This window comes from Carettochelys insculpta, chromosome 6 (assembly GCF_033958435.1).
Source record: "Carettochelys insculpta isolate YL-2023 chromosome 6, ASM3395843v1, whole genome shotgun sequence".
NCBI classification, from domain to species: Eukaryota; Metazoa; Chordata; order Testudines; family Carettochelyidae; genus Carettochelys; species Carettochelys insculpta.
Genome location: NC_134142.1, coordinates 110,156,406 through 110,179,188, shown reverse-complemented (window position 1 = coordinate 110,179,188; position 22,783 = coordinate 110,156,406). Strand labels below are relative to the sequence as shown.

The 22,783-nt window shown below is 45.4% G+C and overlaps 1 long non-coding RNA gene across 1 annotated transcript in view; it reads left to right on the top strand.

Annotated features, from left to right (window-relative positions):
- The first annotated feature begins 487 nt into the window (after positions 1–487).
- LOC142013987 (uncharacterized) overlaps positions 488–22,783 on the top strand; it is a 43,204-nt gene continuing 20,908 nt past the window's right edge. Inside the window, exons 1-3 of the long non-coding RNA XR_012645849.1 lie at positions 488–570; positions 966–1,099; positions 17,054–17,143. This is a non-coding gene — a long non-coding RNA (uncharacterized LOC142013987). The remainder of the gene's footprint in view (positions 571–965; positions 1,100–17,053; positions 17,144–22,783) is intronic.

Sequence of the window (22,783 nt, the reverse complement as noted above, 5' to 3'; positions counted from 1 at the left end):
GTAACCTCTACCCCAGTGATGTAGGTATTCTGATCATTGATGGGTAAACTGAGGCACAGTGCAATGGTGCTCTGACCCCTTTTTCAGGTTGAATAATACATTCTAGTATGAGCAATGCCACTGAAGTCAATGGACCTGCTAGTGCAGTAAGCTACAAGTCACTGTAAGCATCTCGCAGCCTGATCCTAAATGACTTTCACACTGCAAGTCAATGGCAAAGCCAGTACTATACCTGAAGGAGTTCTGGCTCCCAGTCCCTGATCTAAGTCTTGCTCCTGAATTCCAGTGACTTCAATACCTCTGTGAACAACAAGAGGAAGGAATACTAAGCCCTGAGCTACCTCTTTGCCATGCCCTCCCCACGCTCCAGGTTTCAAATTTCATGTCCCATATGCCTGCCTCTCTGGCCCAGACACAGCCTGTACATCTCCCTCGCATCTGAAAACTCACTGTGGCATCCAGGATTCCAGTTCCCCTTAAACAAAACCAACCCCAGCTCTTTCCCTGACGTCACAGAGACGGCAAGTTGTCGAATACTTTCAGCCGGGCACCCTGGGGAAGTGTTTTCCAGTAGGTAAAATCCCTTCTGTACGTCAGTGAGCAAACAATGCAGAAGAAATTCTGCCATGCGTCAGAGCAGCTCTCTAAAGGCTGTGGGATGGAAAGCAAGGGAGAGGAGGAAAGTTGTTGCTACAAGAGACAATCCTATGTACCACTAAGCCACAGGCATGAAGGATTGGAGCAGGCAGCGCCAGGAGCACAATGGATCCTTTATTTGTGCTTTCCAAGGCGGGAGGGCTTGCAATAAAAAATAAAGTATTGGAGATATTATAATTGTTAATGGCCATATCTTCCAAGATGAGGTGGATGGTGCAGAGTACTCAGAGAATGTAGGCAGTACCTGTTAACCACACAACAGTGGTGTGGGGGAAGGACTGTTCATATAACCAGTTTCCTTCTTTTAGCAGGGATTTCTTACAGAAGACTAAGTGGTCATCATGGTCTGCCACGCCTATGGGTTTTCTCCACAGATGACCAGCTTTCCAGCCTCTGCTATAGGGAAATCCCAAGAATCTGTGCATCAGCTCCTTGGTCCCAGGTAAGTCCTTGCTGTATGATGCTGAAGCAAGGACTTTTAAAGCTGGCTTGCCACAGAGGCTCTGGCTTCCCCCTCATGAAGCAATTCTCAGCTTCTGCTCTAAGTTGCCCGTGACAGAGTGTTCCTCAGCAGGTACAGGGAAAGCTGCCCCATGCCTCCGTGAGGTAGAAGTGATTCAGTGCCAGGAGGGGGTGGAGCAGGCCACACTGTGTTCCCACACCTTCTAGCTCTGAGGTGCTCCGCCCATTCTGAAAATCTGAGCCTTCAAAGACTTGCTCCCACCCCCTGCAAATTAGTAGTCACTTGGGACATATAACTACAGAAACAATTTCTACATTCTGATAGCCTCTTTCACCCCAGGTACTCATATGGTGTGTATATTCTATCTATTTCTTTTTTTTTATATCCAGTGACTGCTCACAACTGAAAAACATCCCTGAATATGGCAGTTGTTTCTATTGTACATGTCACACACTAGAGTGTGGGAGGGGAAGAGTCAAATGTTTCTTTCAATGTAGTTACAGGAGGAATTTGAAGTGGACCACAAGGTCCCCTACTGCCCTCTGGGCCCAGTTCCCCACAGCCTGGCTTTGAGGGTTGTGATTCACACCTGTGCAAAGTGAATGTGAAACTTCAGCCGATCAAAATGAAAACATATTGCACATACCGTACTCAGCTGGTGTAAAGGGATTCAGGGTTTGTGTACTCTGGGAGCTGGAGCTGTAATTTCCAGCTCCAGCAGCCACACCCATGCTAGCTCTGATTGAGTTAGCATGCTAAAAATAGCACAGCTGCTATAACATAAAAACGAGGTAAGGCTAGCCACCTAGCATGCCTACCTATCCGTAGGTACCCATATGGACTCTTTGGGCTGCTCACGCCATTGCAGCTATCCTCTGTTTTTGGCACAATAGCTCCATCAGAGCTTACACAGGAGGTATATCTCTTGGTGGCATTTTCATAACAGGGGACTGAATTAGATTTCACACATATATTTGTCCTGGTTTGCATTAAGCTGGCACACCTAGGAAATGTGATTTCCCACTCCCAGACACACCAATGCAAGTGTCAGGTACTCTCTTTCCAGTGCTATTATCGTTTATTTGACTAGAAGTCTTGCAGAATCACATGCCCTGCCCTTTAGCCAGAGAGGAGCTAAAATCCAACAAAATACTGTACTAAAGTGACATCAAGTACGTAATACAAGACAGTCAAGAAATCCACAGTCAAGGCTCAAACTCTCACCTTATTCCTAACACATCAGGCTAAAGGTATGTCTATACTTACCGTGCATTTGATGTGCTGCAAGTGATCTCTCTGGGCTCAGCTGTTGACCCTAGTACTGTGTGCTATTATGTGGAGTAAGAGACATTGGCGCAAGCCCAAAGAGCCCCCATCTACACTAGCATAGCTAGAATTATATATCTGGGATCGACTTTGTTCCCAAGTGTAGACCAGGCCTAAGTTAAGGACAAAGACGGGACAGTAACGCTGATGTTCTTTGTTTTTTGTGGTTCAAGACAGACCTTCAATGTTATTTGGAGCTGATTTAATTTCCTTTGAATTCTTGTCTTTTATTTGTATACAGTAATCAATGAAGCTCCTTTTTCTATCTGTGTCCTAACATGTGTCTGCAGGGCAATGGAAGAAGTGGCTGGGAGCTGTTTTAAATAATTGAAAAAATAGTGGTATTGATCTGAAAGCCTGTCTCATAATCTGATGTAGATTGAGTCAGAAACTGGAGTCTGTAGAATATTAACATCAGGGAGGTGTGAACCCCACACAGTAGAAAGGTTAGTTGAAAATAGTGAAGCAGTTTGGAAAGAAGTTTTCCATGAATATCTTTTCCTGGTAGTGTTGACCAAATTCATTAGTATTTTCTCCCAAAGGCCGGACGTTTAAAAGCAAGCAAGCAAGCAAGCAAGCAAGCAAAGTCTAAGCATCTTTTCCAACCAAAAAAGAAGCCTGAGCCATTTACTAGGGATGGAAGAGCCCCTCTGAATCAGTGTTCCCTGTAAGCTGAGCACTTGGGCAGCTGCCCAGGAGAGATTCAGGTGCCACCCACCCAATTAGCAAAGCACCCACAGCTGGCAGCATGTGTTTCTGTTGGTGGTGCACATCCACACATACCATGGTGCACATAACAAAATTTATTCTACCCATGGATGGAAAAAAATTAGAGGAAACACTGCTCTGGATCTATGTTGGCATAATGTGTGCCCTGTATACTACACGGGTAACTGGTAACATCACCTACAGTTCATGTTGCCCAACACTTCCCGTTCTAAGACCCATTTATTTAGAACTTTGCCAAATTTTAACCATTTGTACTGAAATTTTCCAGGCTGGGTGTCTGCCTCTTTCTGAGTGTTTTTAGGACAGCTTCCACAGAAAATATGATTCAGACATAGCCAATGCCAAGATTAGGGAAAATACATTGCTTTAGCCACTTTCTAAGTTCTTATAGCCACTTAAGTGGAAGCTCGTCTGGTATCTCTGTGATGACATTTGGTGCATGTGTGGGTGGGGAAGGGGTCCACTCTAATGTCACGTAAGCATCTTTTGCTCTTTCAGTGAAAAACTACCCCATCTGGCCAAGTTATAGGTTTTAAAAATTCTGTTTGCAATATACTTAGAGTTTGTCAGGTAGATTCTCTGAAGAGTCCATATATACTCCCCCCCGTCCTTCCCTTGACTACAGTAAGCAGACTTGTCATGGGAGCAGGCTCCTCACACACAGAAGGGGTTGGATGAGGCCAGGTGGGCCAGGTCAGCCAATCAGGCAGCAGACTGGGGAGAGATTTAAGCTAGGAGGGGGTTGGTAACTGCAAGCAAGCTCACTTCTGAGGGAACAGGCAGGGCTGGCCAAGAGACCAGCCACACGAAAAGGGGCTGTAGGGTAAAGAGTGAAACACTTTTCCCAAGGGACAGGGCTCCTTGAGACCCTGTAGATGCTACAGGAGAGGGGCCTGGCTAGTCTGGGTAGAAGTGGGGTAGGAAGAAGTCCAGGGTTGAGAGCAGTGAGGCTGGAGAAGCTGCAGATCTTGGTGGCTTGGTGAGGGCCCTGGACTGGAACCAGGGCTCCACTACCAAACACTGCAGAGTGGTACGGCTTGGGGCAGTGGAGGAGAACGCTGCCTGGGTCACAGCAGGAATGGCAGAATCGTGGGGTGCAGGGGAGTAGGGTGGATGTGATGATTGCCTGTTGGCGCTTGAGCCGAAAAACTTTGAATGACTCTACCTTGAAAGGGGAAAACACTTAGTGGCAGAGGGGGAGGGCTGTGCTATGAAGAGGATGTTACAGTTCTGGGCGTGAGAAAGTGAAGTACAACTGCAGGAAGGGGTGTCTGTGTGTCAGATCACCAGAAGGTGGCGCTGTGGAGCAGTGAGCGGAGCACTGTCAACAATGATCCACCCTGGGGCTGTAGCCATGTAGCGGCACTTTGCCTGCAATGGGTTCTCTCCGCAGATGTGGGACTGAGACTGTCACTACCGAGTCTGGCTGTCTGCCCAGTATTCTCATTGACCAGCCCCCACCCCCCTCACTGTTACCCAGGAAGCATGGAGGAGACACAGCCAGCCCCTAATGCAGAAGGCAAGAGCTGGATCTGGAGAGGAAAGGCTGGAGTAGGGACGAGGCAGACTGGGAGCCAGTGGGAGAGGAAGAAGGCTGAGACTGAAAGATGACTAAGCTGATGGGACTGGGAAATAAAGGCGGGGGGAATAGGAACGGGTGGGGACTGGCAGGGTAAAGACCTTGGCAGTAGCAGACTGGGTTGAGGAGCCTGGGGAAAAAGACTAGAACTTGGGGAGAAGGCCCAGAGATGCACACTGTGTCATTCCCAGTCCTGCACTGTTTACGTGGGTTAAAATATCAAGCCAAATATGTCCCCTTGCTAGCAGTTGTAGTATCCAGAGGCACTGAGACCTCATCTAGGGTGAGTGAAGTCTCTGCTCTACAGCCTTGGCTGAGAGCCAGCTGGCCTTTAGCTCATGTGATAGAGTGCAGGGCTTTAGACCCTATGTTTGGAGGTTCTCTCCCTGGTGCCAGCAGCCCATGGCTGTTGGTGTTACACAGTTATCATAAAACCTGTGTAATAAAATAGTTTTGGGAGCTGGAAGGGGAAGAAAATAACTGAACAGCATATGAGGAATAATCTGTCGTCTGGCTATGTATTGGGACCCATCTACTCTGTCCTGACTATCAGTCATGACAGAGCCTTTATGCTATTGGGCCTTTGTCTAATAGATAATCTGCCATATACTCAGTTTGTGTAAATCAGTTTAGCACCACTGAAATCAGTGGTGTATCGTCAGTTTGCATCTGCTTGAGATCTGGCCTATGGTCTTCTAGTTCATCCACATGTTATTTGTGTCAATAACGTTAACTCAGGCCTCAGGTTCAGCTTAACTGGAAACGTGCTTAAGTGCTTTGATGAACTGGGGGTGACCTTAGATAGCAGCAGGAAAAATAGTTCCTTCCAGGGTGGTAGTTTCTGCGTGGAACTTCTATGGCCTCCTTACATGATGATCCTAGGGGTCCTCCTGGACTTGTTATAAGTGACTCTATCTTTCTTTCTCTTCATCCTGTATTGCATTTCAAACCCAGGCCTATTTCACGTGTACTTCTTGGACAACATCCTTCTCCTATGCTCTTGCTGTTCCATGACCCTCTGGCAGATATTCTGTCCTCATTACTCACACTGACACATTTTGTAACATACAGAGCTAACCTTCTAAATCCAACTTTTCAATTTTCCTTAAATCTGTAGAAGAAAATACTGCCCTCCCTCTCCTGCTCCCCCCCCCCCCGCAATGTACACACACACTTTACAGAAATTACTTGTTTCAGGTCCCAGTGAGTGAAAACCCCAGGACAGGAAAGTAAAGATAAACATAACAGGTCTTAGTTCTAACTCACACAGCTCTCCAGTTTTGCCATGGCAAAAGAAAAGATCAGAAGTCCTCACTTCACAATAGGAAGGCAGTCAGCATTTGAATAACCCAAGTGGGTTGGAAATTTCTGCACAGAATTCCCAATTTCAGAAGTATAGCACAATAAAATGTGTTTTGTTTAAAACATTGCAACTCAACATTAGTCTTTTGTTTCAACAGAGTGTCTCGCAATGGTGGTGAAGAGAGATAGGTTTAGTTTTTCCTGCACACACTCCCATTCCCCTCTGGCACTCTTGGGGTGAGTCAACACAGCAAAGTTATTTTGGAATCATGGCTGCTATTCCAAAATAACTGCAAGCATCTACACAATGCAACCATTGTTTTGAAATCATTTCAAAATCACATGTGGCTTATTTTGAATTTAGTAAACCTCATTCTATAAGGAATAACACCTATTCTGAAATAGATATTTTGGAATCAGGGCTGTGAAGACAGGGAATAGGGGTTATTTTGAAATAAGCTATAGTGCATCCATGGGCTCTAATATGAAATAGCTGTACTGTCCATAGACACACTATTTCAAAATAGCTGAGTGCTGTTTTGACACACATTTTGGCCGTTTCTACACATGCCACTTGTTCCGAAAGCGGCATGCTAATGAACAGCCCGGAAAAAGTTAATAAGGTGCAGATGTAAATTTCTGGCACCTGATTAGCATACAGTCACATGATTAGGAGTCCAGAAGAAGGTCTTCTGGACTCCAAAATAGCCAAAAATTTTCAGAAAGACGAGGCTTCCGGAAGGAGGATTTCCTTGTGGGAGGTCCCCCAGGGGGTGTGCTTCTACACAGCTATTTTGGAGTCCAGAAGTGCTTCTTCTGGACTCCTAATCATGTGACCGTATGCTAATCAGGTGCGGGACATTTACATCTGTGCCTCATTAGCATTTTCTGGGCTGTTCGTTAGCATGCTGCTTTCGGAGCAAGTGGCATGTGTAGAAACTGCCTTTGTGTGTAGCAGTGTTATTTCAAAATAAGCTCATCTGGAACAGTTCTTCCAGAATAGGAGCGTATTTTGATATAACACTGCTGTGTAGACTTAGCCTTGGAATCAAATCCATTCATTTCTAAATGTTATGTTTGTGTTTTGATTAAAACCTCATTAGTTTTTAAAATCATCAAATTCTTTTAAATAATACTTGTCTGAATGGCGACTGACTATATGGTTTGATATCCAGTGTATGGATGATGGTAAAGCTAACTGCAGAGGAGCCTGCAAGGAGAAAGGCAGGTATGGCTTAGGGCCCCTATAAAGGATTATTACTTCTTTTGGATTATAACTTTTAAATGGACTGTCTCAAATACTTTTTTTGCAGAGACCTTGTCAACTACTGGAATAAACAATTTTGAGTGTACTGACAAACCAAGAGTCTGACTTGGCTCTGCTGCTGTCTGTGGAATTACATAATGAGTTTATTTAAATATTTGGATGACTTCTAGGTAGTGGGGGAAATGTTTATAAATCTACACAGTACCACAGACATTCACACAAGCTTTGGCCATAAAAGTGAACCATAAGTGACTTCTTGGCTATTCATTGCTGTTTGCTGTCTTGTTTTAAAGCCCTCAGCGATCCAGTTAAAGAGCAGGAACAGTACCATGTGAATAAAGTGACAAATCACACATGATTAATAGTAAATTGCAAAGAAATTGCAAGCACCTGATATGCAGACATGTCAGTAAAGGCTGGCTCCAAATTCAAGGCATTCTAAAGGAGGTGGGCACTAAAGTGCCCTGAGCTTTCTATTTTTTTTAAGTGGGAGATACACATCTCCTAGAGCTGGAAGGGACCTCTGGAGGTCATCTAGTTCAGTCCCCTGCCTCCTTGGCAGGTCCAAGCACCATCCCTGACATATATGTACCCCAATCCCTAAATGGCCTCCTTAGGAACTGAGATCACAACCATGGGTTTAGCAGACCAATTCTCAAATCACTGAGCTATCTCTCCTAATATCCACAGCTGCTTTTGAAAATCCTGATCAGTAATTACACATCCATCTGGAGAAATCAGAATTGATTCATGAACAATTCACAAGGAGAATAAAAGGACTATATGCTCCACATCCCTGCCAAAAAAAAAAAATCTTGTCCTGTTTGGTTTGATAAAACTGAACATTTTTTCTTGTGTCCTTTACACAGGGGTTGTTCCAGTCTCCATTTCTTCCAGTGTACATTTTTATACCTTTCACCAGTGGTCCCACTTAAGATTTGAGCATCGTTTTAGGGTCATGAACCTTCTATAGTAGTCCAAGCTAGACAAAGGTTGCATACATTCTACCTGCAAGGGCAAATGTGATGGGCTACTTCCCCCACACACCTGGTGAAAGGATTAATGTGGGCCTGAGATGCTAATTATCCACCCTGGTTGCCCTCCACTGGATGACCTGAGCTGGGGAGGGACTGGATGGTGCTATAAACAGAGAAAGTTTGACCATAGCAAGAAGCTCTGCAGGCATAGCACAGGTAGTGAAGAGAACTTCAGGGACTAAGATGACTCTTGCAAAATGAACAGAAAACCTAGGAAAGTGCTTGACATGAAGAAGTCCAGAGAGGTGGCAGCATGGAGTCTTGGGGAGTGGTCCTTGATTTCCTTTCTTATGGTCCCTGGACTGCTAAGATTGCATGAAGTCCCTGAAAAGAGGGACTGAAAGCCCTGCGAAAAGGATGTAAAGACTACTATGTCTAAGATGGGAGGTGGGCGGCTGTACTTAGTAGTCTCCAGAATCTGAGTCCAGGATCAGAGCTTGATTATCTGGAGCCATGAGCTGCGTCTACACGTGCACGCTACTTCGAAGTAGCGGCAGTAACTTCGAAATAGCGCCCGTCACGTCTACACGTGTTGGGCGCTATTTCGAAGTTGAAATCGACGTTAGGCGGCGAGACGTCGAAGTCGCTAACCCCATGAGGGGATGGGAATAGCGCCCTACTTCGACGTTCAACATCGAAGTAGGGACGTGTAGACGATCCGCGTCCCGCAACATCGAAATAGCGGGGTCCTCCATGGCGGCCATCAGCTGGGGGGTTGAGAGATACTCTCTCTCCAGCCCTTGCGGGGCTCTGTGGTCACCGTGGGCAGCAGCCCTTAGCCCAGGGCTTCTGGCTGCTGCTGCTGCAGCTGGGGGTCCGTGCTGCATATACAGGGTCTGCAACTAGTTGTTGGCTCTGTGTATCTTGCACTGTTTAATGAAAGTGTGTCTGGGAGGGGCCCTTTAAGGGAGCGACTTGCTGTTGAGTCCGCCCCGTGACCCTGTCTGCAGCTGTGCCTGGCTCCCTTATTTCGATGTGTGCTACTTTGGCGTGTAGACGTTCCCTCGCTGTGCCTATTTCGATGTTGGGCTGAGCAACGTCGAAGTTGAACATCGACGTTGCCAGCCCTGGAGGACGTGTAGACGTTATTCATCGAAATAGCCTATTTCGATGTCGCAACATCGAAATAAGCTATTTCGAAGTTGGGTGCACGTGTAGACGTAGCCATGGAGGGGTTGGAACAAGCAGCAGCTAATGCAACAGTGAGCAAATGATGTTTTAAGCAACTGCTAAACTACTGCTGCTGGGCTACTTACTCTTCAGGCAGGTCAGCCAATTAAGCAGTTTACTGTAGGGCAGCTGTGCTTGTTAGGTTGTCAGGAGATTGGCTTTCCTGCAGACGCTCGGTCCTCACACACTGAGCCCAGAAGTCAAGGGGTCACCCAGGGAGATGGACGGGGTGTATGTTCTTGCTGGATTCTATGCAAGGCCTTAAGGGTTGGGAGTTAACATGACCTGGTTTAGAGGACTGAGTCTCCAAAGGAGGCAGATTGCTGCAGGGCTGCTGGAAGAGGAGAGGCTGCTATGTCATGCCAAACTGAGGTGGGAATGCTAGCAGATAGTTGACTCTCTGTACAGCAAATCACAGTCATTCTGTTCCATATGCTGACATTAACCCATGCTCCCTTTTTGCCAACTGGAGGAGCGGCCTACAATGTCGTTGTGAGTAGGGTCCCAAGGAACACCACTGAGTTTACTTAGGGTAAACTGCAAAGAATGGGGCAGACAGTCCAATATTTAGATTTACCAAGCCAGCATAAAAAACCTTCTGTATGCTTTACTAGTTATCCAGAAACCAGTAACACAGTTCTCTCAAAGCAACCCAACCTTTGGCCTCCACCCAGTCACTCAAGTCAGATAGGATAAGAATTACTGAAAGTTTTATTCATCATATATGAAAGTTCTACCAATCTCATAGGATCAAACCCATTATTTCTCAGGTTAATAAATATTGCAGATCTTTCCCAAATACATGCTTACAGCCAATCCTTATTAATTAAACTAAAATGTATTTAAAAATGAAAGTATGGGGTAAAAAGATCAGTATAGGCACAGACACATGTACAGCTCTGAAATCAGTCAGCGTAAGAGATGGTGAGTTTTGTAGTTGCAGAGTTCTTTTACAATTAATCCATAGGTTATAGTTTTATGTTCATATTCAGGGTGATTAAGATGGGACTGCATTATGACTTAAGCTTCCCCTCCATGATACATCAACCAGACCTGAGATGAAAAGATCACATCCCAAGAGTCTTCTATACAGTTTTCTAGCAGCCTCTTGACCACACTGCTTGGGTGAACAATAGGCTTTTGATGTAGCCTTCTGTTTCCTAAACAACAATGGTAATTAACTACTGGATTAACATTAAGTAATTTACCCATTAAGCAGTTTATCGCAAACTTTAAAGAGATACATAGACAATGACATTTTTTCTTCTAAATGTTAATATGCCTGTTTGATCTCTGAATCAATAGCTATAGTAATAGCCAGGAATAGTCTGTTTACATGGCTAACATCTCACAAGATATAAGTAAACACATGTAATTAGTATTACCTCTAATTTTCTAACAATACAGCTTTACTGTTTTTAAAAGTTCTGGCCAATCTAACATGGAATGGCCTTCATTACCATTTACCTACTTTTCTAAGATGTTTCTAAAGCTTGAATCTGAGTTATTTAGCTTGTGATCTGCTTAACCCTTTCCAGTCGTGTGTGCCAGCACTGCTGGGATTTTCTCAAGTATGTGTTATGCTGAGTACACAAGTCAATGGGAATCGGGGGCTGAAGTCCCTTGTGCCCCAGTGTAAATCCCACCCTGAGGTGAACACTGGTTATTGGTATCTTTTAGCTTTAGGAGAATGGAGTAATGAGGTTTCCAAATTAGATATTCGAGTCCTGATTCTGGGCTCTCAGAGCCATGCTCCATGCAGCTCAGAGGGATGTGAGGACACAGGTAATTTTATGCCCTCTTCACCTGCTCTGCAAACAGGGTTCCTGCTAAACTTTTTCCATCCATGGGCAGAATAAATGTTGTCACATGGATGAATGCATGTGGAGATGTGTGCCACCATGCTTCTGGCAGTCTGCTAATCAGCTGGGCATCACCTGAATCTTTCCTGGGCAGCCACCTAAGCACTCAGTTTACAGGGGACACTGCTCGTAAACCCTGGATCTGGCTGCTGGACTGGGCCAGTTCCCAAAATAAGGCAGGCTGTTTTAATTTACTGATGGTTGCAAGGGACTGTTCTAGCAGATAGGGATCACTGGTGCAGAGGCACACAGTTCTTTCCTCTGGACATGCACTGCTGAATTAGGTGATAGGATGGGATTAGCTTGAAAGTCACTACAATGGCACTGTGCCATCTGGGATCCCCCATTCACTGGAATTCACCACAGGCCAGTTAAGAGCTCTCTTGGGTGCTTTGTACTACTGGGGGAGAGCAAAGTAGCCATAGCAGAGCCTGGAGTGTAGACTATGAATGGAGACAGTAGAGCTCAATAGAATAAAACACTTTTTGAGGCTCTTCTATGTCATATTTGGGGCTAAAATATTCAACAGTGTCATCTTCACTTTGAATCAAGTACCTTGAATAGAATGGGCCAGATTCTGCTCTGAACCAAGTGGGAAATGTGGAGTGAGTACACTCATTTCAGGGGAACTACTCAAGGTTTAAAGGACAGATTTGGCTCTCCTTGGGCCATGTTAATCAGTGGTACATTTGGTTAACTACTGTTAATCACAGAGAGGTAGCTGTGTTAGTCTGTAACTCCACAAAACAAAAAATCAGTCCTGTAGTACTTTAAAGACTAACAAAATAATTTATTAGGTGATGAGCTTTCATGGGACAGACCCACTTCTTCAGATCTGGAAATTCTGATAGAAGTAAACTGGCATGACAAGAATTTAAAAGATAGAAAAAAATGAAAAGAAAACTGACAAATCAGCAGAAGGAGGGACCAAAGGGGGAGAAGAAAATTACTTCCTACAAGTGTCTATTGAGTTATTTTCTTTCCCCCTTCTCCTCCCCATTTGTGCCCCTCCTTCTATCCTACATAGCTGATTCCTCAGTGTTCATTTAATTTTTTCCCATCTTTCTATTACATTCTTGTTGTGCTAGGTTACTTTTATCAGAATTTCCAGATCTGAAGAAGTGGGTCTGTCCCACAAAAGCTCAACACCTAATACATAATTTTGTTAGTCTTTAAAGTGCTACAGGACTGCTTCATTGTACTATGTTAGTCCTTGGAAAGATGCAAGTGTCCGGAGGCTGCCTCTTGTTGTGCTTTTGCATTGGTGATCTATCATGAGTCATGGCTGTTGAAGACAGTGTGGTCAGTATAGCCATATGAGTCCAGCTATACACAGTGGTGTAAATAACATATAGGGCATTTGACTTAAATCACCTTTATGTGTTCTTAAAAGTTCTGCCAGTGTTCAAGAGCAAAACAAAACTGAGAGCCTGAGCCTTGCCACACTGGCCAAGTGCTGGGACCTGACTGGTTATGTTGCCTGCAGCCCCCCTTTAAGAAAAGCTGATAGAATTTATTAGAGAGACATCCACGGCATGTTGTTGCCAGCATGCACAACTTCACTATGAATCTCATGGTATTTGGTGGTTTCCCCAAAGCCCCAGCTCTTAAAAGTTATGCGACTCTTTTTTGTGAAGTTAACTTCTAGCCCTCAAGAATGCAGAGAAAAGCTTGAAAGCAAGAACTGTAAAAGCTTAAAAAAACCATAAGGCTAAGAAAAGAAAAAAAAACAGCCTTTTTTTGGCTTAAAAGGGAACAGATTAAAAAAATTCAGAATTTTTTTGGAGGTTGTTTCGTGATTTGTGGATCCGTGGGATGGGCAATACTTCTATAGAAATTACTCTAAAACCCCAGGGATTGCCTTTCTACAAGCAATTTAAAAAATAAAAGCATTTGTTAGCAGGGGTATAATTCTCAATTACATTTGAGAGGAAGTTTCAAAAGATGCCTAGGAAGATGAGTTTTCTATAGTGTGAGGCATACAGCAGACTCTGCTGTGAGGTTCTGTTACAGTGCTGGTGCCACTTGTTTTTCACCCTTTCTTGCAAAGAGCCAACCACCCCCTTCCGTTTGAGCATCCAGTAGGCTTTAAAAACCCGAACAAAGAAAACAAATGAGCTAGGAGATGAAAGGCGGGAAGGCCCCTTCTTCCCCACCCCTCCCCCGGCCCCGTTTCCCTGTCTGTGCAGGCAGCAGGGGGCCTGAAGGGGGAGAAAAAAGCCCTTTCCATAGTGTTGCGCTGCTTGTCCCACAGGAAGTAAGGCAGTTTGAAGGACAGTGGATTTTGTTCAGGGTAGAGTGGCTAAGCTGTTCCGCTCCTTGTTTAGAAGCCAGGGTTGGGCAGAGAAGGAGCAAAGGACTGGAGGCTGTGGGGTGGGCGGGGTGAGAACGGTTTGTACATAACATGGGGTCTCTTGTGACTCCTCTGTGCCTTGCTGTCCCAGCTCTCCAAAAGTGAACAGTCTCCCTACCTCCATCTCCACTCTTGTCTCACTGCAGCCCCCACACTGTTCCTTACTCCAGGTAGAATGCGCTGTGGTGATCTCAGTGTGGGCCAGGATTCCTAGACCTCATTTTGCAGCCAGGGGGCTAGTGCAGGTGACAGAGCCTTTTGATCTTCTGCCTTGTTTCCTGGCTGTCCTGAGAGAGAAACCCATATACCCTGGCGCTGCTATCCAGGCTCCCATACCTATCCATTATTCTCAGATCAGACAGGGAAGGAGCCCTGCTGCACCCAGCCAGGCTTTCCCCAGACTCTGCCATTCATGGGGCAAATTGCTCACACATGAAGTCTCATTCTATTTGACTGCTCCTTTGGTTCCTTCATCCTGCCTTCATAACTGCTTTCTTTGTTCATATGCCTGCCTGTGTGGTTGCTCTGTTAGAGGCCATTCCCTGCCCATTAGACTCACCACCACCCATTCCGAGTTCTCTGTATCTCATATAATCTGTGCTTGCTGGTGCTTAATTACATATGCGTCTGGCTGTTAAAATCTGAGAACAACTGTAAGGCTATAGCGACACAGTAGCCGTAACTTGAAATAAGTTATGCAATTTGTGCAAAGCAAATTGCGTAAATTATTCCAACTTAACTTATTTCAAACTTGGTGCCATCCAAACAGCATCCGACTTTGAAATAAGCAGTTTTTCCGAAGTCTTCACTTCCCCCTCACGATGAGCAGTAGGGGAAATGGAATATCGTGCTTGAAACACTGCTGCTATTTTGAGCGTGGTGTGTAGCTGCGGGGTTGGTATTTCAGGATACGTTTCTAGACATAGCCTAAGAGTGTGGAGGACCAAGAGAATCTCCTGGTGTTCTCAAGTTTTTGCTTTCTCATACAGCAGGGGTGAGCAAACTTTTTATGTTGGGCCCCACTTTTCAGACCTGCAGTTACCCAACGACCTCTTTGCTGTAATCCAAACTGACGGAATTTCAGTTATGTTCATTAAAAAACAAACAAACAAACCTTTTAGCACGTGTAAGAAAATAAGTCTGTAGAATATGAAAACTTTATTAATCAGTATATAAATATGAATACACAGACATAAAAACAGCAACATATTTCAACATTTTTAATGAGATGGATGAGCCTGAGACCCAGCAGCTGATCATGCTGCACCCCCCTTATGAAATTTCATGCCTCAGAGGGGGCCCACACCCCACTTTTCACGCCCCTGCCGTAGGGGTATAAATTGTGGCAAGGAGATCTGTGTGGGAGGCAGAGCACTGGATCTGCCTGTTCCGGGTTCCCCAAAGCTTTGGATCCAATCAATTAGATGCTTATTTGAACCAAACTTGTCACTCTGTGAGTTCACCTGCCACTGCTATTTGAAGGGCATGACGGAATGACTTCCTTGCATCTCACTTCAACCCCTTTGTAATTCTCTGAGGAACAGGTACTGCTTCCTGCTGCTTCTTGCATCTGTGATGGATGAGGTGCTGAATGGCATTTAGCCTGTTTAAAGCTCAGAAATGAAGGCAGTGTTCTGTTATCACTCTGTGATGCTTGTAGCATGTTAGTGTGGCTCTGTCGGAGGTTTCGTGGCATTACACTGGGATGAAACTGGTGGAATGGAAGGCAGCTCTGGCCCAGTGGGTGTAGAATACTAGAAAGCATCTAAGACATTTGCGGAGTAGAAGGCGACAGGACTGTGCAGTTGCAAATAAAGTAAAGTAAAGTAAAGTTCTCCCAAAGCAGCATGAAATTCATGTCCAGCAGCCGAGAAAACAATCTGTCTTGTTTACAGACTAGCAAGGGATTCGTGCGTGCACGTGTCGGACTAAACTCTGCCTAATATATCCATTTGACTGCTTGGAGGGTCTGGTTTTGTACAAGCTGTTTTTCAGACATATTCTGCTTTTTATTAGTACAAACTGGCAGTGAAAGAGATGGGGATGATGTGTTACTAGGGTGAGGGAAGAGAGAGTTGGTGGTAATTCCTTCTTTAATGAAAACCAGCTTCTACGTAAAGAGAACAGACCCTGATAAACCTTTCTGCTTCCTGCAGAGGATTTTGCAGACAGCCCTCCCTCCTCCACCTTGGATCAAACACCAGGTTTTGTTAAGGCCATGTTTTAAGACTTTTTGTTTCCAGGTAACTAACTTCAGCCCTCACAACAGGGAGCAATGCTAAAGAAAATGCAATCAGCTGCCCTTTACTAGCCTATCCTCCAAGGGAATTAAAGAAAGGCTTGCTATTTTAGTATTTATTAGTGTACTTTTCTGCTCGTGAAATTTCAGAGGGCAGTGAAGCAGGTATTTCTGGACCCTTGCCATGTGGGCTTCTGCAATCATGTACCACTAGTGATCTAAGTCATACATGGATTTTTAGGTGTGTATGTATGTGTTTGTGTTTTATGGCCAGAATCAGCCACTATAGTCTAAGCCAGGGGTCAGCAACCTTTCTAAGGCAGGCTGCCAAAATTTTACCTTTTGACCTCTATATTCAGTCTGAGTATGCTTTTTAAAGGACTAAGTCTATGGGCACTCATCAAAGTTATTTTGTGATAACTTTGCAAACATCTATACTATGCACACACTATTTTGAAAGAAGTTGGAAATAGCATGCCTGGTGTTTCGTATTATGTAACCCTCATTGCGGGAGGATAACACCTGTTTTGAAATCGCTATTTTGAACTAGGCGCTGTTAAGACACGGAATAGCGCTATTTTGAAATAAGCCATAATGGTGTCCAATGGCCCTATTTTGAAATAGGCACTATGTTTCCGGACGTGCTATTTCAAAACAGCTGAGTGCTATTTCAACATGCATTATTCTGTGTAGCTGTGTTATTTAGAAATTAGCTATTTCAGAATAGCTATTCTGGAATGGTTTATTTCAAAATAATGGTGCTGTGTAGACATAGCCTAACAGTCCTGCTTACAACAGCTTCATTTATAAATAAATTAAGATGCAGAGCTTTGCTGTTTAGGTGGAGGTTGGTAGCACTAGTTGGTCTTTTGTTAATCCACAGGAGGTGTGGCTTTGAGCAAGCTCCCGGTTACATGGGTGGTGGGGGCTAGAGGAGACAGGCGGGGATGAGCTCCCACCTCACGTGCCAATGAAAATCGGCCTGTGTGCTGCTCTTGGCACCCATGCCAGGGGCTCCTGATTCCTGATATAAGCTGTATGATACCAACCACAGCCCAAATTTTCCTAGGTGCCTCTGGAACAGCTGTGTGGAAGGTCAGGCTTTTGGGGCCTAAGCTGAAATCACCAACTCCTTTCCTGTCAAAGCCCAGACTGGATGGTAAGTGCCTCTGTAAAGGGAGACTTAATCTACAGCATAAAGCTCTGGAATGGAAAGATGTCAGCCCCATATGATAATGAGGGAAGGGGCCAGAGATAAATCCAGGGGCGGGAGCCACTTGCTTCCAATACTGGTATCTGTGAAGTGCCTTGACAAATAACAGGTGCACGGCCTTTCCCAGCAGTGCCCACTTTCTCCACATGCCCTCCCCTCCCTTCTCCTTTTCTCCCTCTCCTCCTGTGTTGAGGGAGCCCAGTGCTCCAATTCCTGAGAGAGGAAGGATTGCTTTGGTGGCGTCTCTCTTCTCTTCTGCAGGGTTTTACTTGCAGCAATGTTAGCCAGCACGGGTGGTGTATTGTGCATGAGCAAACACAGGAAGGCAAGTTCTAGTGGAGGGAATGAGGGAGTGGTGGCAGGGGGTGGGGGTGCGGGAAGCCTTGTCACTTTAACTAACAACACGCTGCGGGATTGGTTGGAAAAAGCAGGATGGCCAGTCCCAGAAAAGGGAAAAAAAAATAGGGCTGGGGAGACAGACAGGCAAGTCTGTGCATTTCCCATCCCCCCATGGATGCACCTATGTCTGATGCACAGTGGGGCTGTGAGGCACCTGGAGTCAGGGCCCAAAGCGAGGCTCTAGGTTTAGTTGCTGGAAGAGCCAAGTAGGGGTGTGTGTTTCCCCTGCTAGGGAGAAAACAGCCTTGCAAATGGGGCTCTGAGGAGGAACATGCTGGAGCTCTGATTGCTGAGGAGCATTCAAAGGAAGAAAGTTCCCATAAGGCTGGGTAGTGGGAAGGGGAAGGGAAGAAGCTTACAAACGGATAGGGCTTAGCTCCATTCCAGCTGGACACTTTGGTCTATCATTTACTTCAGTGGAAAATCTGAGTTAATAATGCAAACAGAAGTAGCACAAAGGGCAGCAGCATGTTCCCTGGAGAGAGTGTTATCCAGACCTGACAACTGAGAAAGAGGCATCATGGGAACAGAGCCTCTGCAGGGCAACAGGCCAGGCAGGTAACAGCTGAGTGTGGAGAGAGATGTTCCCAAGCTGAGCAGAGCATGTGTTGGCTGTGGGATTCAGGAGCCCTGACTTCTAGTCTTGGCTCTTCGTCTGCTGTGCTGCTTGACTTTGGGCAAAACCTTTCAGTTCTGTTTCCAGGCCCTGTCTGTATGGTTTATGTACTGTTTGGAGACAATGACTGTCTCTTCTGCAGGTACTGTCTCTTGTGTTCACACAGCCTGACAAAATAGCTGGCCACAGTGGCTTCTAGGAATGACTGTAATATTTATATTAAATGTAACTGGCAGTGAAAAGAGCAAGAGGGAGGAAAGGAAATGGGTAGAGGAGAAAGGAAAGGAGAGTGTGGGATTTCTGTAGAAGATTTGATTTGCCCTGCCTTAAGAATAATTATTGAATGCCCACAAACTGGCATTGGTGATAATGAAGGTCTGTGGCCCTGATGTCCTCAGGCTTTTTCTCTACTCAAAATAGTTTTTAAAAGCCCACCAGCATTGCTTGTAACAGCGACCTCATTTAGCGTAGCTATATAACCTGGGTTTACAGCCAGAGCCATGTGTCTGAAAGCCCAAATCAAAATCAGTGTACAGGCTGAACCTCTCTAGTCCGTCACTCTCTCGCCTGGCAACATGTGTAATCCAGCATGATTTTAGTTAGCCGGACGACCACTGATCATGGGTGTGGCCAAGTTTCTCATGGTTCCATAAAGTTTGTTTACAGCTACCAGTCCTCGTTCTCAGTGTTCTGTGCTCTTATTTAGCTGTAATCGATCCCTAAATGTCTAGGAGCCCAGCAAGCAGTGGAAGTGTTGGTAATGCTACTAGACAATATTGACCTCCTGTTGTCTGGCATATTCTCTCATTTGCCACCAGTCAGATCCCGATGGTGCTGGACTACAGAGATTCAGCCTGTATTCTTGTTGCCTCTATGTAAATGCGACCCCATGATTTCCAGAAGAGCTTACAACCCAAATAGACAAGGCAGACAAAGTATCATTATCCCTGTTTTACAGAAACACAGAGATTAAGTGATTTGCTTTAAAAAATTGTGGCAGAGTTGGGACTAGAACCTAGGCTTTTTTCTGCATTTTAGGTCTAGTTTCTCAGTCTCTAACCATCCAAATGTTGATCTTGTCTGAACTTGGCTTTTCTCCATTGTGTGTTGGGCAGCGAGGAAGGCTCTACAGTGCATTGGAGAGGCTGGAACTGCAAACTCAGCAAAAAACTTAGACCTAGTCTATTCCATATGGTCTTTGTTTCATAGCTCCAGATCTGTGAGGAGGGCAGGGAAAAAAGTAGAAGCGCACCTATACCAACAAAAGGTTTCTTTTGCAAGTGTTGCTTATTTTTCTGAAGAAACTGGTCTTAGCCATACCAGTAAACGTGTTCTTTTGCCAGTGCAAATTGCATCTCCACAAGGAAGGTTTGCCAGCATAGCCCTAAGGCACTGCCTGGTGCTGGAAAGGACTTGCCAGGAGAGTGCCTGCTTTCGACATTGCCATCTGTTTGGCTGGCTAGGCTAGCATTAGGGATGATGATGTGGTTCAGAAGTAGCTATAAGTTCTCTTACTGAACATTACTCCCACATACCACATATTCCTTTGTCTTCCATGTGAAGCACCCCAAAGGGGGAAATCTTCCATCTTTACCCAGGTAGTCAATCTCTCTCTCTCTCTCTGGTGTACTTTTCAGGTGTTCTGAGGTGTCCAGTTGCTGGAGTCCCACGTGTTATCCCGCTTCATGGCTAAATTCAATATATGTATCTGAGAAATCTGCCAGGCAAAACTGGCCTAGGTGTAATCTCACTTGTGCTCTGATGAATCTGCTATAGTTCCAATTATAATGATGGTAATGGAGTTTCACTCAGCATCATCCTGGTGACTGAAAGGAGAGAATCGAGCCCTCGGGGTGGACTTTCATAGTCCCCTGCCGGCATGATGACTGGCATGTGCACAGTCCTCCACAGCTGCTAATACTTCTCAAATGACCCTTTTTTCGGTAGGTTGGGAAATTGGGCGAGAAAAGTCAAGGAATTGGATCAGGGTTACACAGCAAATCAGTGTTAGCACTTATGGTCACTGTAATGGCTGCCCTTAGCCCCATCCTTCCAACCACTCTGCCCTCCTCCCAGGACCTGAGTTTCTTCACTTCTCTCCAGTGGAGAATCCGCCTCTGCCCTTCACTCCCAAGCCTGGTGGGAGGGAATGCATGTAGCAAGGAGAGATTTCTACAGGCTGGCAGGGGGCTGTCTCCCAGAGGGGCCTGTGTACAGGTTTGTAGGGCACACTGATGCAAGCACCAGTTGTTGCGTGTCTCCAGGAAAGGGCACATAATGAAGGAGACAAGGTGATGTGAAGTAAACATGGGGCTGTGTGCTCCCCAGGAACAAATGTGACTCAGCTGAGTGGGAGCACAAAGGGGAGGAATGTAAGGGGAAGATGCTCCTGTGAGGGCAACTGTTCACAACAGCTATTCTCCAAAAATTAGCAGTTTTGGAAGGGAAGTAGGCCTGATTCGGCAAAACAATAAACCTGCTCAACTCAACTGGCTTCAAGGAGACTACTCGTGTGCTTAAGCTTTCTGCAGGATTAGGGTAATAAATTAGCCACTAACTGAGAGTTTCTACCCCCAATAAAATATGTTTTCCAAGTTTGTATGACTGCCCACTGCAAGGCTTCTTGCAGCTTCTTCTGAAGGAGCTGGTTAGTCTCTGAGATGGGATACTAGAGGGACCATTGTTCTTATTTGACATTGCGATTCATCTGTTCTTTGCCTTGTAAACATCCTGCAGAGCACAGCTGGATTGCATACACCACCTCACGGGCCTCTTGTTAACTATGAAATATGAATATCTTTGTGTTAAGAGCTAGTAAACCAACTGGGTGTCTCCAGCCCTCATCAAGGATTACAGCCAGTGTCACCAGGACTTGGTATTCTCCTTTGACAGCTGTAGGGAATGAAATCCCCTATTTATCTATATATAATTACAGTGAATAGTGAAAGAATTGGTAATGCTGCTAAACAATATTGACCTTCTGCGGTCTGGCAAATTCTCTGGGCCTGGCAACAATCAGGTCCCAAGGGTGCTGGCTTAGAGAGCTTCAGCCTGACTCAATATATATAACTGTATACAAGCAAATGTTCTGAAATGGATGTGGGGCCCCTGTCAAAATTATTTACAGCAGCTGAGGTTTTGAGTATATTGAAGCAAAAGCTAAAATATCAGCTGGGCGCTCAGCCCAAGTTTGGTCAGGAACAGAACGCATCAGAAATGTTCAGGAAATGAAGGGGGATGGGGGCCTCAGCAGAGTGAAGCCAAGGACCCTGTGGCTGCTTTGTCCCACCCAGAGCTCTGTCAGAAAGAGACAAACCCTGATGCAAAAACGAAGTCTGCAGAGGAAGCAAGTGCTGTCACCTCTCCCCACATCCTGCTCTGTCCTAGGCACAGCTCGGCAGCTAAACGTTCAACAGCAGCTCGCCAGGGAGTAAAGATAGTGGGGACCTGCTTATAGAGGTCAGTGTGGGACTCATGAGGGATTTCAAAATATTACATATTTTTGGAATGGATCATCAGGACCAGCACGACACAGTCTGAATATCAGACCAGATCTTCAATTGATGTGAAGCGGCTTTTCAATCTCTTTGCTGGAGCTCTGCTGCTATATACCCACAGAGAATCTGATCCTGCCTGAAGCTTCCTGGGTGATATAGGTGAGGGAAGAGCACTGGGACAGGTAATATGGGAAGAAGGTAGTAAACAATTGGAAGGGAAGGGAATTAGGTGCATCTTATCCAGGCACAATGCAACATTTTTTTGTGAGTGGCTTTGCCCATAACAGAGGGCAAGCTGTACTGTCTGAAATGAGTTGTCATAGAGAAGTCGTGGGCTTAAATTCAGGCCATGACCACATGCAGTAGAATTGCCTAGGTATGACTGGTTTAGGTACCAGAGAGTGGAAAAGAAGGACTATAAAAGAAAATGGCTCAATCCTGGCCCTTGCCCTACACACTTCCATGTTTCCAGTGAGTAGGGCATTGGTCAAAACTTCAGATGTAACAGTGAAGTCCCCAGTACAAATTTCCCTGCATTATGGGAGTACAGTCTCTTTTCTGCATCCTTGACTTCTGAACTAAGATATGCCACAGTAGTGCTAACTGGGACGGCACTGAGTTTGTACAGCCACCCAGGATTTGTTAGGGGTAAATGCTCCTAAAACCTGTCTTCCCTGGAGACAGAGGCAGCAGTGGGGATAAAATATAGCTCCTCGCTTGCTCCTAATGTGAAGGAAACTCTGTGCAGCCATTCAATGTGAACAGGGCTAGCTCTGATGGGTGGCTGGGGTTGTATATGTACCCTTTTGCAGACTGGATACTGGAGCCTCTCACACTCTGCCTCTTGCCAGTAGCTATAACTGCCCAGGTTGGTTCACCCCATGTTTAGGACTGGCCAGAATCCGAGGGAGGAACTCTGTCCTTGAGGAGGTTCATTGATAGCTACCTTTACAGTACAAAGTGAATCCACTCAATTATTCCAGCACAGATATATTCCTGTACGGGATGAATGGGAATTGGATTCCTATCAACTCATTTCCCATACTGACTGGCCAAACACCTGGCTGATGCCAG